This window comes from Carya illinoinensis, chromosome 5, assembly GCF_018687715.1.
Source record: "Carya illinoinensis cultivar Pawnee chromosome 5, C.illinoinensisPawnee_v1, whole genome shotgun sequence".
NCBI lineage: Eukaryota > Viridiplantae > Streptophyta > Magnoliopsida > Fagales > Juglandaceae > Carya > Carya illinoinensis.
The window spans coordinates 32,311,694-32,330,451 of record NC_056756.1 but is presented as its reverse complement, the minus strand read 5'-3'; the positions used below and the strand labels follow the sequence as shown (position 1 = coordinate 32,330,451).

The 18,758-nt window shown below is 35.6% G+C and overlaps 1 long non-coding RNA gene across 1 annotated transcript; it reads right to left on the bottom strand.

Annotated features, from left to right (window-relative positions):
* Positions 1-12,201: 12,201 nt before the first annotated feature.
* On the bottom strand, positions 12,202-18,292 carry LOC122311700. The gene is made up of 3 exons (XR_006242846.1): positions 17,923-18,292; positions 17,691-17,727; positions 12,202-12,471 (listed from the first exon to the last, which is right to left on the bottom strand). It is a non-coding gene; the product is annotated as an uncharacterized LOC122311700 (long non-coding RNA).
* Between the last annotated feature and the right edge of the window lie 466 nt (positions 18,293-18,758).

Genomic DNA, 18,758 nt, shown 5'->3' with positions numbered 1-18,758 from the left:
TCAAGAAACATGTCATATTCACTACATATGTACAGAAGTTCTTTGCAAGCCCTGCATTCAACCTGAGATACCAAGCTCTCTCAGCTATTGTTCTATTCATCCTTTCCGCCACACCATTCTGTTGCAGTATCTTGCATACTATGAAGTGTCTCTTAAACCCATGCTACTCACACAACTCTGTAAACTTTGAATCTATGTACCATTGTCGAACCTGAGGCATTTGATCTTCCTCCCTGTCTGGTTTTTTACTTCAACTTTCTACAACTTGAACTTGGCAAACGTTTTTACTTATGCTGCATGAAGTGCGTACAAACCTTTAGTGAATAGTCATCAATAAAACTCAAGAAATACATATGTCCTGTAACAGTCCGCTAGAGATTTAACGGTGAAATTTCTATTGGCTTTAGGAATCTCGTGAAGACCCGATAAGTTTTCACTAATCTATTAATCGTATAGTTGATGTTATTACTCACTATGGTATCATATGTATGTTTTTGATTATTGGAGATAATTAGAAAGTTTTAATAGGACACATGGAAAGATTTTAGCCACCTTACTCTTCCAAGTATACTCTCCACTTTTGGAAAATAACCTAAGATGATTTTTTGGATATTATTGGATAAAAATAAAAATAAAAAGAAATATCTTGAGGTAATTTTCGTGAATATTAATGGGTAAAAATATTTTGAGTTGATTTTTATAGATATTATTAGATAAAAATATCTTAAGTTGATTTTTGTAGATATTATTGGATAGAATATTATGAGATAATCTTTTATAGATATTTTGGGTAGGAGAAAACTACACTCAACTCTCAACTCCAGCCTTATCATCTTCCTTATCTCGTCCATAAGTATCTCCAGCCATCACTTACAAACTTATCTTCATTTACACGTTCCTTTAAAAGAATATCAAATACTTTCTCTCGGACAGTTTTTATGAGTTCTTTTGCACGCCCATTTCAAATTTTTTGTAAGTGTTTTATCATAAAGTCTTTTTCATATAAGTTGTTCCTTTTTTAGTCTAGTTTACATGGATATCTTATTTGTCTCATTTGAAAATTATTTGGTCAGTCAAATATTATATAAACTATAAAAACGGGTCATTCTGGGAGATAAACTGGAGAATATGTTATAGTTTGGAGTTTTTGACCAAGCTAATGGATAGATATTGGTCCGAAATTTTTATGGAGTATTTTTAACATGTATATATGACTATTGGTTGAGGAGTTTTGCATGATTAAAGGTTTTGATGAAAGAGTTTCTTAGATTTAGAAACTTAGAAACGCGAAGAAGAAAAACAGTTTCTGTTTTGAGAAAGTTTAACTCTTTGGTGGTCTAAACCTATTCTAATGACTTTGATAATTTTATTGGAGGATCCTAAACATATTATATACATGTTATATTATTATTTTGAAAATATTTGATGTTAGTTTCAAAAATATGAAATTTTATACAAAGAGATATTCAGATAAGCCAAAGTGTGGATATTCTTGGCTAAATTTATGTTTTGGTTAATTTCTAACCATGTGATCTTGAATTAGAAGCTTATATATGTTTTAGGACATCTTTTTAAACCATGTGATGGTTTGGTTTGAAGATCATATATTTATAAGTCATAGATCAAGAGATTTATCAAAACTAGTTGTGGAAAAAGTTTCTGTTTTTGGACTAAGTGTAAAACCAAAAACTCCAAATGTTATTTTGTGATTTTGGTGACTTTAGTTTATGATTTAAAGCATGGTTAATGTTAGGATGATATTATGAATATGTTAGAAGTAAGATTTGATTTTTGAAATTCTTGGAGATGTTTTGATTTAAGGTCAAAACTTGTGATTCAAGTGCTTTGATCTTTTTACAAAAAAAAAGTTTGGTATTGATTATTAGCTTTTTCTAAATGGATGTTTTAAGTATGGTTTTGAACTTAGGATTGGAAGATGTTTGTTACAAAATTTTGGTTTAAGCATGAGTTTTGAAGTTGGAAGGAATTGCAACAAAAATCAAGGGAAATGGCCTATGAATGTTTCGGCCATAGTGTGTTTTCTATAGTTGTGTTTTGTTTTAAATTTTTCTGAGTTGATATTTAAGTTTAGGACAAAATTTACATGAGGAATGTAAATTTTGGAAACTTTTGGAGTTAGTATGCAAAATCCTTAAGTTATGGGTAAAACGGTCATTTTCCCACATGTAGATAGTAAAATGAAAATTTTATTTTTTAAGTTAGTATTTTCCATATTTCAAATTATTAGTGATTTAGTTCTAACTTTTAGAATCACTAATTACAATTCCTCATGATCGCACTTGAAGTTTTATAAGAAACGCGGAGATCGAGGTAAGTTAGCTTAAACTTACTAGCAGTCTACTGTGTACGTTTGCTAAGTAAATGAACTATAGTGTATGTATGTATGTTATCATATATGTCATGCCATGCCAAGTTATCACGTAATTGTCTATTATACAGAATTTATTCTGTCATCAATTTTTATCTGTTACATAATATATTCTGTCATGTATTACTGTACATTACAGGTACGTCATGTTAAATATGTTGTCTATTATATGTTATGTCATGTTACGAAATATTTCTATCTCAAGTTAGTCATGTATTTCAAGTTATGTTCAAATCACGTTATGTTACGTCAGGGTTCCAGTCCTTTCATATTCCAGTCACGTTTCATCTTGAGTACATTCAGTTTGTGTAGAATACATTGGGCCACAACAACTGTGGAGTATGTATTTAACTGCATTGTGATGCGTAGAATACATGGAGCCACAACAACTGTGGAGTATGTATTTAACTGCATTGTGATGCGTAGAATACATGGAGCCACAACAACTGTGGAGTATGTATTTACACGTAGAATACATGGGGCCACAACAACTGTGGAGTATGTATTTTTCATGTTAAGTCAAGTTTCAGAGCAAGTTCATACTAAGTCAAGTTCCAGATCAAGTTCATGTCAAATCAAGTTCAGTTCATGTTACAATTTAAGTTATGTCAATTATGCTATGTTGTACGCTAAGTTATGCTTTAATTACTTATGAATTTGATTATGCATTTATGCTTTTACTGTCATCCATGCATTATTAGCCTATGTGGAAGTTTTTTTGTTAACTTACTGAGATTTGTAATCAAATCTCACTGTGGTAGTCCCAATTATCACTACCCCCAAATGGTAGATCTTGTTACAGGACCTGAAGGAGATCAGGAGCTGACCAACTAGACACAGTCAACTGAACGACGGTGCGTCGTTAATGTTAATATAGTAGTTAAATTACTACTTGTACGATGGAGTTGCATCTCCAGTAATTTTGGATCATAACTATTTTGAACTAGTGCTGTGATCTTAGTTATTCAATGGATCTTTATATATGAAGTATGTTTTATGTATTTGGGATATTTTCAGTTTGGTGCATAGTATTGCTAAAAAAAAAATTATCCGCTGCGAATATTGCATAATGTTAGATGCATGTTAGGAATATTGCATCTTATATGTCATGAACGGGGGCAGGTAACCTTGTTTTGCATGTCTCGACACTTCAAATGTCCGTTCGATCCCAAACGGAATTTGGGGGCGTCACATTTCCTCTCCATGATGCTACCCTTACTGACCCCCAAACATCTGTATGAACATAGTTAAGAATTCCCTCTGTCTTGTGTGTGCCTGTCTTAAACTGCACTCTATTATGTTTCCCAAGAGCACAATACCTGCAAAAATCAAGCTTGCATGTTTTGACACCTTTCAATAGATTTCTCTTATGAAGCTTCATCATCCCATGCTCACCCATATGACCCAACCGCCTATGCCACAAGACTATACAATTTGACTCAAACTCTACAATTATGGTACCTTGCAGTGTATAAATATTTCCAAATAGTTTGTCCCTTCATCACTATTAAGACACCTTTACTCACCTTCATTACTCTACTTGCAGATTTGTAACTATATCCATTACAATCTAAAGTCCCAAATGAAATCAGATTCTTCCTTAGATCCTATATGTGTCTAATCTCACCCAACATTCTAACAACACCATCAAACATTTTAATTTTGATATTCCTTATTCCAACAACTTTGCATGAATCACTGTTGCCCATTAGAACAGAACTAGAATTTACTAACATGTAGTTGTCAAACCAATATTTATTGGGTGTTATGTGATAAGAATATATTGAATCCAAAATCCAAGAATCTGTAATCTTTAAGATGATCTAAACTGGATGAAACAAAAAGCATATCCTCGTCACCACTCTCTAAATCTTCTTCTTCCACTACATTCGCAGATTTTGATGGACCATGTTTATTCTCTATATTCTCCTTTTTCTCTGGACATTATTTGTTTCTGTGCTCATTTTTTCCACACTTAAAACAATGTATGTCCTTATTCTTCTTGGATTTAGTCCGAGTTTTGTTGTTAATAGATCTACTTCGGGACTTGCTTCTCCCACGTTCCTGGTTACCCCTCACCACAAGCCCTTCACGTTGTGAATTCTCATCGCTGGCTTTCTTCCTCTTATGAAAACCAGATAAAACACTTGTGATCTCCTCCACTTCAAGAGTTTCTTTCCCCACATCAGAGTTGTAACCAAATTTTCATATGTAGAAGTAGGTAGTGAATTCAGTAATATCAACGTCTTGTATTCATCTTCGAACCTCACATCAGCTGACTTCAAATCACTAATGATCTGATTGACCACATTGATGTGCTGGTTCAGATCTCAACCCTCGGATATATTAAGTCAATTTCTGTTTAAGATAAAGCTTGTTCGTCAACGACTTGGACATATACTGACTTTCCAGTTTCAACCAAACTATCATCGGTGATTCCTCATCCATGACGTGATACATCACATCATCAGCCAGACAAAGCCTGATAGTAGCCATAACCTTCACTTCCAGTTCCTTCCAATCTATGTTGTCCATATCTTCCGACTGTTTTTTGTATAATGTCTTCACCATGCCTTGCTACACTAACAAATCCTTTACCCTCCTATGCCATAATTCAAAATTTTCAGATCCATCGAACTTGACCACGTCAAACTTTGCAGAAAAGATCCCAGACATCATGACCTAGGCTCTTGATACCAGTTGTTGTGAAAAACGTATGGCAATTATGATGAATTGTACGAAAAAGACAAAACAAAACAACCCAAAGATTTAACATGGTTTGACAGTGTTTCTACATCCACATGAGCGAGCAGCAGCTAAAATTTCACTATATCAAATTAGGGTTACATCGGATGCCTGATGGAAAAAAAAAAAGGTTGGATCAAGAAACGAACGTAAGGCAGAAAAATGTTGTTAAATGAAAAGATGTGGTAGGATAGAAAAATGCTAGTAGGACCAAAAAAAAAAAAATTCCCCGAATAAAAAATTAAGGTAGGAAAAAAAAAGGTGGTAGGAAGGAAAGTGAAGGTACAACAGAAAATGAAAGGTATGAAGGAATCAATAAGCACATACGGAAAAATAATGGTAGAATGAAAAAATGAACATAGGGCAGAAAAAATGATGGGAGGAAGAAAATGGAAGCTTGGAAGTAAAATGAAGTGTAGGATTGAAAAATGAAGCTCAAATAGAAAAATGAAGGTAGGGCAAAAAAATGAAGTGCAAAAGGCAAAAAATAGGAAGAAAAATTGAAGCTCACCCCTGGTTTATGCAAAATTCCTTTTATTTTGGAGCTCAAGCAAATTTTATCGGCTGCACGGCTAATGCTCATTGAAGGGCGAGCATAAAAAAATATAGTGGTGTTTGTAAGTGCTCACACCTTTGCATAGGGAATTCGCACCGTAGGGTTGGGTTGCGACCAAAAAGTGCTCACACCTAGGCCAAGCAAAGAGTACTTGTACCTTTGGGCGAGCAAACGAATGCACGTACGTACCAATGGGCAAGCAAAGTGTGCTCGTACCTATCGGCTGAGCAAAAGTGCATTTCCAAAATCACTCATACTTCCATATTTCCTATACACTTATTTGGTCTTGTAATTAAATCTTGTTTGTTAGGTGCTATTGTCATTTTACATGGAAACCTCCAAAATATCTCTTCATTTTGTTCTTACATATCGCTAATAGCTTCTCTCTTTCTTTTTCTTCTCTAGTGTCTTCTCCCTATGATCACCATTCCCTGCGCATAGCCAAGCTTCTATTTGGAGTTGTTGTGCAGCAGTGCTCGCATTTTAAGGCAATGAACGTTTTGTACTGCAACTCTCCTCCACCAAAGCCCTCATTTCTCCACAAGCCGCATGAAGGTGGTGCGCTCTCTCTCTCTCTCTCTCTCTCTCTCTCTCTCTCTCTCTCTCTCTCTCTCTCTCTCTCTCTCTCTCTCTCCATGCATACACCACAATGTCTTCTAGATCGTCAATTGAAGAGCACGTGATCACCATGCATACACCAGAGCTTGGTCTCAAAGCCCATTAATAAACCGCGGGACTGATACTATTTTATGTAGTCACTCCATAATTATAAGAAAATTGTTTATTTGCGATCATTTAATTATTGCGAAATGACTATTTTCAGCTAAAATTGGTTGCAAATAGTCTTTTGATTACAATAAATTAGTCACAAAAGTCCGTTTTTGTTGTAGTGTGCATGCACCATACACTCAAAATCCGATTCTAACTCGATGACCATTTGTTAAATTCGTAACTTCAACTTCAATAATATTGTACATACCTGGACCATAGGAGTACTATGATTAGGCAGCCATTAGTCTCCCTAGCTCATCTCGAACTGATACACGTATTTTTATTAGGTAAGTTTAGTCGTATATCTCCTATATATGTTATGGCGAACTTAGGATTAGGTCTATGCATTATTTGTTTAGGGTAGGTTTGGAGAGTAAGATGAAATGAGAAATTTGTAAACAGTAGTAAGATAGTTTGAGTTAAGTTTTTTTGGATTTTAGAAAATGAGAAAGAAAAAGTTGAATAAAAAAATTATAAAATTAAAATATTGTTAAAATACAGTTTTATAATATTATTTTTATTTGAGGATTTGAAAAAGTTATAATTGTTGTTTATTTTTTATTTGAAAGTTTGGGAAACTTGTAATTATGATTAGTTTGAAAAAGTTGTAATGATCAGTTTAAAAATTTTGTATTTAAATGATGTTTGGAAATAAGGAATATATGAGATGAAATAAAATCATATGAGAATTTTGTATCTCATCTGAGGCCCAAACCTGCCCTAAGAATAATGCCAAGGGTAGGAATTGTTGAGAAATATGACATTCCATTAGGAGTTGTTTAAGAAGATGGAACTATACATGAATACGAGTTGGTTTATTAATTACTTGGTTAAGGTTGATGTTTAGGGTTGGGAGTTTTGGTAGCTAGGAAGGAGGCCAATGGGGTTAAGTGGAAGGGAATTAACTCATTAAGATCTAGAGCTAGTTATATATATATAGCGAAGACCATAGGTTAGGAAAGCAAAGTTCCGTTAACTTATTTTATTATCATGCCATGCGTTAACGATCATCTCCCTTAAGGAAGGACAAGGCAGCCATAAAATAATGAGGTTTCATAATTAATTTGAATAATTATTATGAACATGTGCGTGTTCTGCAATGAGGCTAACTAGGGGAGGAAAATTTTGATCTAGTTTGATCCACTTAAAGTTAGTCGTAGTTGTCAAACTGTCGGCCCTCACTTAGCCAAAGTACTGTCTGATTCACCAGAGTAAGAGCTTCTAAATTCTCAACTAATCTTCATGGATAAGATGCAATCCTTCTGAATGGCTAATTCACCCATACCTCTTTCACTTACCTCATAGTTCATTCTCCCTAAAACAGAGTATTATTTTCAATATGTTTTTATAATACCAGGTCGTCTAATATATACATCAGACTTAGAATATAGTCCCATTATTTGTGGGATATATACAACAGGAAAAAGGAAAGCACTAATTGATCATATTGTGCTACAGTGGCAACTTGATCTTCGGAGGTTGACTTCTTGGATTAGCTCAATGGAGGTAAGCATAAGGTGAGCTTGTCTTGAAGTGGTGAAAATTTCAGCGCAACAAGCGGCTTTGTTAGAACATCAGGGGGCTGATCTTTGCTGGAAATGAAACGAACGTCAAGTTTTCGATGAGTAACATGTATGGTGCGAGCAAGAAAAATGGGATTAACCGAGAGATAGGACGCACCAATATTGTCACACCAAAGAATCAGGGGCTGTGGAAGAAAATTTCCAAGTTCCTTTAATAGAGCTTGTAACAATATGAGTTCAGCAATGAAATTTGCAAGAGCCCGATACTCGGCTTCGGTGCTTAAACGGGCCATAGTTTGTTATTTCTTGGAACTCCATGAAATGAGATTTGTTCCACTTGTAGAGTGGCAATCATCAGGACACCTGACCCAATCAGCGTCTGAGAAGGCTTGCAAAATTGTATTCAAAGTGATACCAATACGAAGGCCATGTGATGATGTTGATAAAAGATAGCGGAGAATACGCTTAACGGCAGTCCAATGATTTACCGTAGGACACTGCATGTATTGGAAAACTCAATTTACAGCATAAGAAAGATCATGCCATGTTAGTAAAACATATTGCAGAGCTCCAACCGTGCTACGGTAGAGAGTTGAATCCGGAAAGGGCTCACTATCAAACAGGGTAAGGTTCTATGTAGAGGACATGGGTGTTGAAACTGGCTTCGCATTGTGCATATTTGTTCTGTGTGGAAGATCTGCAATATAGCAAGATTGAGACAGAAAATTCCTGTCAGAGTTTCAATGAGTTTCAATGCCAAGAAAGACATTTAAAGGACCAAGTCCTTGATGGGAAGATTACGACGCAGTCATTAAAGAAGTGTGTCAATGTCCATATGTGAAGAACTAGTGATGATAATGTCGTCCACATAAATTAGTAGAAATAGTTGCACATTGTTTTGATGATACAAAAATAATGAAGGATCAACCTTAAAGGAATGAAAACCCAACTCAAGTAACCATTGGCTCAACCTCAAGAACCAAGCACATGGTGCTTGCTTTTGACCATAGATGGCACGATTCAATTTGCAGACATAGTGTTGGTACTTGGGATAAACGAACCCTTGTGGTTGGGACATAAAGACAGTCTCCAATGGTTTTCCATGTAGGAAGACATTTTGGACGTCCAACTGATGTATGGGCTATCAACGTGAGATGGCAATGGATAGAACCAACCGAATAGTTTAAGGCTTGATCACAAAACTATAGTTCTCGGTATAGCCAAGACCAGGTTGTTGAGTGTAGCCTTTGGCGACGAGACAAGCCTTGTGTCGTTCCGTGGTACCATCTGCACAATGCTTGAGGTGAAATACCCATTTTGAACCAACCAAATTCATGGAAGGATGAGAAAGAACCAAAGACCACATGTGATACTTTAGTAGTGGATCAGACTCAAAGTTCATTGCTTGGAGCGAAACAGCATCTTTGAACACAACAGTGAAAGAAATGGGCTCCAAAGCAGTGGACAGGTCGGTGGTGACAACCATGGCACGAGGTGGATAGGGAACAATGCCATCGGTGTGCATCTTAGGCTTGGTGATATTGTTCTGCAGTTGAGTACGCATAGAATGAGCAATATTTATAGTCGGGGGCGGTGTAGATGAAGCTACTGGAGGTTGTGGTAGAGAATCTTCAAATGGACAGCTAGATTCCTGTTGCAAAGGAGAGTATGCCTGTAGTGAGGAAGAAGATGATGGCACGCGATCAGTATGAGTGGAAATAGGCGCTTGGCTTGTAGAGAAAAGAGAGTGGGGCCCATTGGTTAAATGATTTGCTTGGACTTGCGAAAAAGATGGAAGAAAAACGATTTGGACAAGTGGGGCACCACAGGTTAGATTTTGTTGGGTTTTCCGAAAGGGAAAACGTTGCTCATCAAACTGAACATCTTGTGAGATGTAAATACGACCACTAGGCTGATGAAAACACTTATATATTTTATGATGGGTTGTAACCCAAAAAATTGCACAATTTGGATCAATAATCTAATTTATGACAATTATAATGGTGCAGGTTGGGCCAACATGTACAACCAAAAATTTTAAAAATTTTGTAATTGCGCCCAATTAGAGACAAGCAAGAAAGAGGAGACTAATTTTTAAGAGAGGTGAAGGAAGATGATTGATGAGATAACATGCTGTGAAAATGGCATCAGTCCAATATTGTTGAGGAACACTTGCATAGGCCATAAGTGAAAGCCTAGTTTCAACCATGTATCGATATTTGCATTCCACAGAGCCATTTTTTTCATGGGTGTGCAGACAAATCAGACGATGAATGATATCAATAGAACAAAAATAAGCATTGAGGTGGCGATATTCACCTGATCTTTGGAGCAGGGGGTGTGCTGACACTCCCAGAGAACAAAAGACCACCACTTGCACAAATATCTTCCCTAGCCTCGATTCCTATCATTGACATGAATGATAATGGTAGGAAAAATTGTCATAATCTCTTAGTTAAGAAGATATCTCAGGCTTGTGAGGAATACGGCTTCTTTCAAATCATCAACCATGGTGTCCCTTAAGAAGTATGTGACAGAATGATTACTGCCATAACCGACTTCTTCAGATTGCCTCCTCAAGAAAGAGCAGAGTTTGTCATGGAAGATCATACCAAGCAGGTAAAAGTTTTCCATTACAAAGTTAAGGTTGAAGGCCAGGAGAAAGTTTCAATGTGGAGTGAAACCTTCTCTCATCCTTGGAATTGGGTAGAGGATTCAGCCCATCTCTTGCCAGAAAACCCACCAAAATACCGGTATTAATTCTTCTTTAAATGTACATCTAAGATACACAAGCTCTATATGTGGGTGTGGGTGTATTTATATATTCTGTGCTATGTCTAATACAGATGAATTTGAATTGATTAAGTGAGGCTTTTGGTAAATATGCAAAGGAGGTTGGTACCTTGATCACTAGGCTTTCCTGCTTGAATTCCGTAGCACTTGGGTTGGAAAAAGATTTCATGCAAAAAAAAAAAGACTGGGGGACCCGACTGCACTAAGAACACAAGCTAATTATTATCCACCATGTACAAACCCTGACTGTACATTTGGTCTAACTATTCACACTCATCCGCAAGCGCTCATGCTGATTCAATCAGCAGGAGTGGCTGGCCTCCAAGTCTTAAAAGATGGGGCATCGGTAGCAGTTGACCCTATTCCAAGTGCATTTGTCATCAATCTGGGCGATCAGGTGCAGGTAACTCCATCTCTGATTCTTTCCAACTACTTCATCCAGGAAAAAAAAATCCTTAATAGGAGCAGTGTAGTCACCTTTTAATTAATTAATTATCCGATTGATTAAATAATACTTGTATATGCAAATCTAATATTTCCACTTTGTACAATATGAGATGGAATATTAATGCATGCTCAAATTGGTAGTTTTGACTCTGGGGTATATCAATATTATCCCATTTGGATATAATAAGTATTTCAACTCATCTCATTTTATTATTATAATTTTTTTAAACAATCACATAAAATATAATAAACAATTCAATTTTTTCAAATCTCAAAACAATAATAATATTAAAAAATAATATTAAAACAATATTTTATTCAACTTTTAACTTTTAACTTAATTTACTATCCAAATGGCACCTAAATCATACACACTTATTCTCATGTTAATTGTGCTCTTAAGTACCAGCTAGCTCTATGTGCGTCAACGTGGTTGTATATATATAGATGTTATTGGCAGCTACATTATGGGTTACCAATGATTCTATCTTAGAGGATCACAACCAGTATAGATGCATATATATATATATACAAAAATTTTATATGCAATCATTTTTGTATACTCTTTTACACATTCTATTGATATGATTAATTGTGTATTAAAAAAATTGATACAACCAAATCACATCGTTTAAGTGCGCAAAGAGTACGCAAAAATGACTATATGTAGTATTACTCATATATATATATATATAGAGAGAGAGAGAGAGAGAGAGAGAGAGAGAGAGAGAGTTTATCCGAAGCATGACATGATACCATGGAGTTATGTGTGGTTTAATTTGAATGCATGTAGGTTCTGAGCAGTGACACCCCAACCTCTATTTGGGATGGAAATGAGACTTAGAAAATCGAGATATGTAACATAATGTTATATACCACCGTTCATGATAGTTAATATGCAATCCATCCTAAAATGTAACTAGCAATATGCAATAATCGTAGCAAAAATAGAGATGATAAAATTATTGATGCTAGAATAAACTAAACATCCCAATAATTTATAAACCATAAATAGGTACTTCCTCACTTAAGAGGTCCACTTGAGTTCAATATAACGTGAGACACAGAATCTCCATAAAAGAGAATCAATATAGTCAAACTAACTCTCGCATATGCTCTATAGTTTATAAAGCCGTTGCTACGAAAGTTCAAATCAAGTCCAGCCTCCTTTCTAGATTGGACTCCTCCTTAACCATCTAAAGCCAACGGTTCATCCTGCTCATCATATGCCGATCCTGACACAGCTTCTATCATTTCGGGGGAAATGGTAGTGAGACTACCACGGTGAGATTCCTTGAAATCTTAGTAAATTAAAAAACCAACTTGCACAGAGATGCATGTATTGATATACATGATTAAAGATAAATATGAGATGCATGCATTGATATGTAGAAAAAATCCATATTTTGTCTCCTATCCAGATTTCTCAATATTTTTGAAAAAAACTTTTATGCACATTTTCTTTCAGAAAACATTTTTCATTTCCTCATTTCAAAAACATGATATTTCGAAAGAGAACATTCCATACCTTGTTGTATTCAAAAACATTTCATCTTTATTAAATCCATCATTAACATAACATAACATATAATAATATCATCACAGCTCCCCATTATGCATTGTAAGTACCTGCTGGTAACTATAGTACAACTCATGTTAACACTACATCTTTTTGATCTGCAAACATCTTAACCTAATGCATTTGTCATAACATTTTATCATAACATAACATCATAACGTATGCACCCACTAGCATTAGGTGTCATAAATGATTTTGCTCCGATATTCTTTAAAAAGAATCCATTCGAAACTCATTGAACGTTCTTTGTCAACTCAGAGGTTAACCACTCCATTTTTACTCTCTAGCGTGGACAAAGGAGTTTCACTGGAATAATTTCCCTTCCTAGCCTTTGGGGTCACACAAAATTTTTTTTCATGCTATGCTATAAAAACGTATTTCATGACAGGTGCATATGTGGTAAACTTTATGTGAAATTGACATTTAGATGCAATATGCTAATAATGGTGAAAATTTTACATATCATGTAAACAAGTAATCAAATCCTCGATGATGTATCATATGACGTTTCATTCTCAAAATGACATTTATTATCAAGGTATCGTTTACACAAGAATCATAAATAAATTATCTAAGATTAAGTTAGAAGCTAACATACAAGCTGTCTGAGTTTGAAAAATTGCAGTGGTTTAAAACAAGATTATACTAAGTTAGAGTTTTGAACCTCTAAGGAAGATTTTCATAATCAAAGGGTTCAAAAATGGAGATGTACAAAAGTACCCTTAAACTTTCTAAAAGTTGCCACTAAGGCCCCTAAATTTTTACTATTTGCAAATGAGCCCCAAAATTTACCAAACTTCACAAACCCCATATTTTCTATGTTTAAAAACCATCTATGCCTTTAGAATTTCAAGAATCAAAGTGCAACTATGTCAATCACAATCAACCCGTGGCATGCATTTTATTAAGGCCTAGATGTGATTTCAACTATTCAACTCCCATGGATGCATATGTACTCAAATTCATCGAGTTCCAACAGTAATTATAACTTCAGGGAAAAATTAAAAACTTAGAATCAGATCATACAAGTTCATCTCAACACTTAAACATGGCTTTAAGACCTTAATATTCACTAATCCATTCATTAAGTATGCATGATGTTTCCAAATTTCCTTACCCAAAGATGTTTCAAAGCTTAGTTAAATCATGAATTTTCATCTTTATCCCAATCACAAGACTTTTCTAAATGCAAATTATTCAATCCTAGGTAAATTAATCAAAACTTCCATTAGTTAAGTATAAACTAATCAAAACCAATGCACACTAGATGATTAACACAAGATAGAATTAAAGTCTATTATGGCATGCTTCCAACTTCAAAATTAAGCCTTCAAAATTCTTTCTAAGAAATTTATGAATCATATAAAATTATTCTAAGACATGTCATAGCTAAAAATTCACAAAATAATTTATGAAATCAATACTTTCCCATTAACCCAGTTTTGAACTTCGCATACTAAACCTTAATTAAACTCAATCAAAACCTCATTCCATGCCATAAATTAAAGCCTAACATGTCCTTCTAACACTTGACAAAAGATAGGGCAAGATTACTTAAAGAAATCATGGCCCTTAAAGCTCTCAACACAACTTGCCTCAACAACAATTACGAACTCTCAAGAACTTCACTTCGTTTCACTCTTTGCTCACTAAGGGGATGAAATGCTCTCAAGACTCAAGAAAAGACTTAGAGGAGTGGTGTGGGGAAATGAGGAGGTGAGGTAGGTAATTATAGGCTTCAAGGAGGGTGAGAGGCAAGGGGGCATTGGTTTTGGCTCCAAGGAAGTGAATGTAATTGGTAGATGTGGGTGGTGGTGTGTTGGTTGCATTTTCCAGATTTGTCATGTCTTGGTCAGCTAAATAGTGACCTAAAGTGTCATCATTTCATCTTATCCAAGAGCTAGAATATGTCCATAGGTGTAGGGGTTGCTTGTTTCAGAATTTTTAAACAAAAATTCACAAGACATGTAAGCCATAGCCCACGGTTTTGGATTTCCTTCAAAGCTATCCAGATTTTGATCCCTCTTCTGTCCCATCTTCTTGGTCTGTTTTTGGGGAATTATGACTATCATTTGAAGCCTTTTTCAGGTGAGGAAGAGAGGCATGAGTGGCAACCAAGCGATCATGCTTGAGCAGAAAATATAAGGGGCAAAATGGGTGATGGTTTTCAAGTGTGCCTCTCTTTGTGCCAATCAGTTGGGCTGCCTTGGGGAGGTAATGGGTCAAGCAAACACTTAAGTGCTTTGAAGCACTTCCAAGGGAAAAAAAATACAAGGTTAGTGGCGTGGGGAGGTGAGCAAAATAGTTGCAAAAACTCTTGAAGGGCAAGGGCACTAGGTTTGGTTCCAACTAGTTTTCCTAAGGAAATGGTTGGACTTTGGTTCAATTTCTTGGAGGAATTTCTCCCAATGCTTGGTCTGGTTGATAAGTGATAATATCATGTGTGAGTGTACAATTAAAAATTAAAATATGACGAAAAAGGCATGGACTAGGAGCTGATTTGATGCAATGCACATGAAGGTGCACCTACAAGCCAATTGGTGGTGATTTGGGCCTAGAGATGGTTTTGCTTTTATTGACATGTGTTGGGTCAAATTTAAACTTATAAATTAGTCAAAGAACAATGTAAATCAATTATGAAATCAACAAATTTCAGATCAAAAATGTGGGAAACAAATTAAAGAAAGATTAAGCTTAAAACATGGTTTGGAGGTCACTAATCATGTGTAATTCCATTAATGCTTCTTAAGTCGGGTTAGAAGCTTAATCATGGTCAAGTGGAAATCATAGGGGCATGTAGCACTTCTTGGGCTTGAGGGAAACCAATGCTATGGTTTATGTGGGCTTAAATTAGAAGTGTAAAAATAGAACACAAGGCTTTTTGGCTTTGATGGGCTTGTAGGGCCATTTGTGTAAGTCTCTTGGATATGGATTTTGGTGTGGGTTATTAAGTGGACCTTATATCCAGATTTGAGGGCTTGACTAAGGCCTCATAGGCCTACCATTTTTGGGTCCAAATGACAAGTCTTTATAAGTTGGGCCAAAGGCCTTCACTCTCACCAAGTTAAGCCGGAAAGGCTTCATGCTCACTACATATTGCGCTAAATTTCTAAGGTTCTTCAAGAGATTATTAGAATCTTATAACTCCCTAATTGATCTAGAGAGTATGGTATCTATTCTTAGCCCATCTTACTCTTAGTGAATTAGGGCACTAAAGTCTTATGTCTTTCAAGTTGGGCCTAAGGTCAATGCCCCTGTCCCTCATTGCCCCTCAGAGAAGTTGTTTTCTATCAGGGCCCATGAAAAAGTTTTAGAGAGAGGACGGATCCAATAAGTTTTACGGATGCACATGAAAAATGCTAGATAACGCCTCTGAGTTATTAGAGAGATGATCACTCTAATTAATACGGATAGTCGTCAAAGATACATCCAGAAAGTTGGTTATATTCACAACTCCACACCCTATAAATAACACCCAAATGTAATTCATTCATTCATTCATATACTTATACTAGGATCACTTGTCTAACTTAAGTATCGGAGTTCCACCCGACACCTTATGCCGCCGTCTTACTTCATTGAGGTACATATACAGTTGGTGGTGTGAAACACGTCCTTAACAGCAAGGTACTTGAACCTTATTTTAGAATTCCTTATTTGTTGTCCTGGAGGCAAAACACATTGTGAGATATTGAGCCCAAAAGCCAAATTGGTTTTTCTCCTCACACACAGATCATCATCACTTTGATGATCTTTCGATCATTTGATTTTGATGAGTTCAAGACTTAATTAGTGGTGCTGCTGGCCAGAGTTCAATTGATCAGACCAGACGTTTTTAAAAGCATAGGTTCCACAACAGAAAATTACAGCCTCACAATTAAAATATGCTTGAAGAAAGTTTGGATGGCAAAAAGAAGTGTGGCCATTTATATATTTTCACCTTTAGATGCAACACTGCATATTCATGGCTGCCCCCACTTCAGTCAACCAAACTAATTTAATCCAAAAGTACCGAAAGCATAAAATAAATAAATAGATTATGATTTTCTTGCTAAACTTTTGAAAAAAACAAACTGTAACACAAGGTTTATATTGCTAAAGCCTTTCCACAAAGAAAATAAATAAATAGATCGATTTGGCCTTTCCACAAAGAAGAAGATTGAAAAAAATAAATGAAAAAGGATAAAAAAAAATCAACATGGCATTGTTGCCTGCTTTTTTGCGCATGGTTTATATTGCTAAAGCCTATATGTTTTGTCTTCGGGTGCAACAAGTTTTTGGGATTGGACTTCTAGAAGTAGTGATTTGTACAAAAAGGTTCATTTCATCCAACGGGTTCTTGTTCCAGTGGAGAATGAGACTGGAGAGTTCCGAAATAAATTAGGGATGTAAGAGGGGTGAAGAATTCTAAATAAAAAAAGCATAATCCAATCAATATTCCAAGTGAAAAGAAAATTCAAAGAAAGGAAAAAAAAAAGAAAAAAAAAAGAAAAAGAAAAAGAAAAGGATCAACGAGTTGGATCTATATTCATTGATCAAGCCAATGAAGAGATCGTCATAAGAGATTGTTATAATACATCAAGTTGATTGATAAGCTATAGTTGAAACTCACAATCCCATTCCACCACAAAGCTACAAGCCACTCAACCCAGTCCCACTTTTCAACCTACCCAACAAAACCTAGCTTGCTCCCATTTCCTCACCCACTCAATTTGTCAAGAAAACAAATGATTTAGAACAAGAACATTGATTTACAATCATGCATACCCCAAAGAAACAAATGGTTTAGAATACCCAAGAAAAAATAACAACCACTCATTTTCAATTTCAGAAAACAAAATGCAGAAAATGAAACAAATAAATATAAGGCTGACACAGAGATCTTACCTTTTTCTAGCCAAATTGCAAAATCATGAACCTTGTTCTACAAGAGAAAAATGTTTTCTTATTCTCTTCCTCCACCAATCCCAAAAATAAAAATAAAAAATAAAAAACTTACAAATCTAATTTATAAGTTAATAAACAAAAACAACTGGATTCTACTTAACTGATCGACAGCTAAAAGAGATATGGGCTAACTTGAAGAGAGAGAGAGAGAGAGAGAGAGAGAGAGAGAGACCGTGTGGTGGGACTCTGAGAGAGAGGTCGTGGACTTCTGCGATCACAATTGGGACTTTGAGAGAGAGGTCGTGCAGCGGTTAGGGAGGGGGGAGGCACGCCTAGGGTTAGAAACTTAGAATTGATTTTTTATTGTTTTGGGAAAGATGGGTGGCTAGGGAGAAGAGAGAGAGAGGACATCGTTTGGACGTTTAGACGTTGGCTTGCGGGGGTGGTTGGGAAGCCATCCTGTGGGCCACTAGATCTAGGGTTTGAATTTTGAGAGGGTGACAGAGAGGACTCAGCGCCGGGGGGGAGGGGGCTTAAGAGTGACTTCAAAAAAAAAAATAAAACGGCATCATTTTACCCTGTGCAAACCGTTTTACATGCTGGCCTACCATTCCAAAAATGTAAAACAGCATCGCTTTACATTGGGTAGGTTGGGCTACCGTTTCGGCCCTTTTTTGGCTGGGCTTTTGGGGCTTTTATTTTCTAAACCCTAAATCAAATGTTAAATAAATTTTGTTAATATTTAGGCTTTTTATAGTTCTTTATTACTAAATTAAATTTGTTAGTATTTATTATACTAAAGTATGTTATTATATTACTAAATTCTGATGGTTATTATATTACTTGTTATTATATTTATATATATACTAATGTATTATATGTTATTCTAAATTTAAAGATTAGTGTTATTACACATTAGTATTACATGTTTATATGCGTTATTGTTTATGCATTAATATTACGCAAAGATGAATGGAAGGGCTGAGGCGTAGAGGTGAGAGAGGAGCATGGATGAATGAATGGAAGCAGCAGCGGCAGCAAGTGTCAGATAAGCAATGATGCATGATG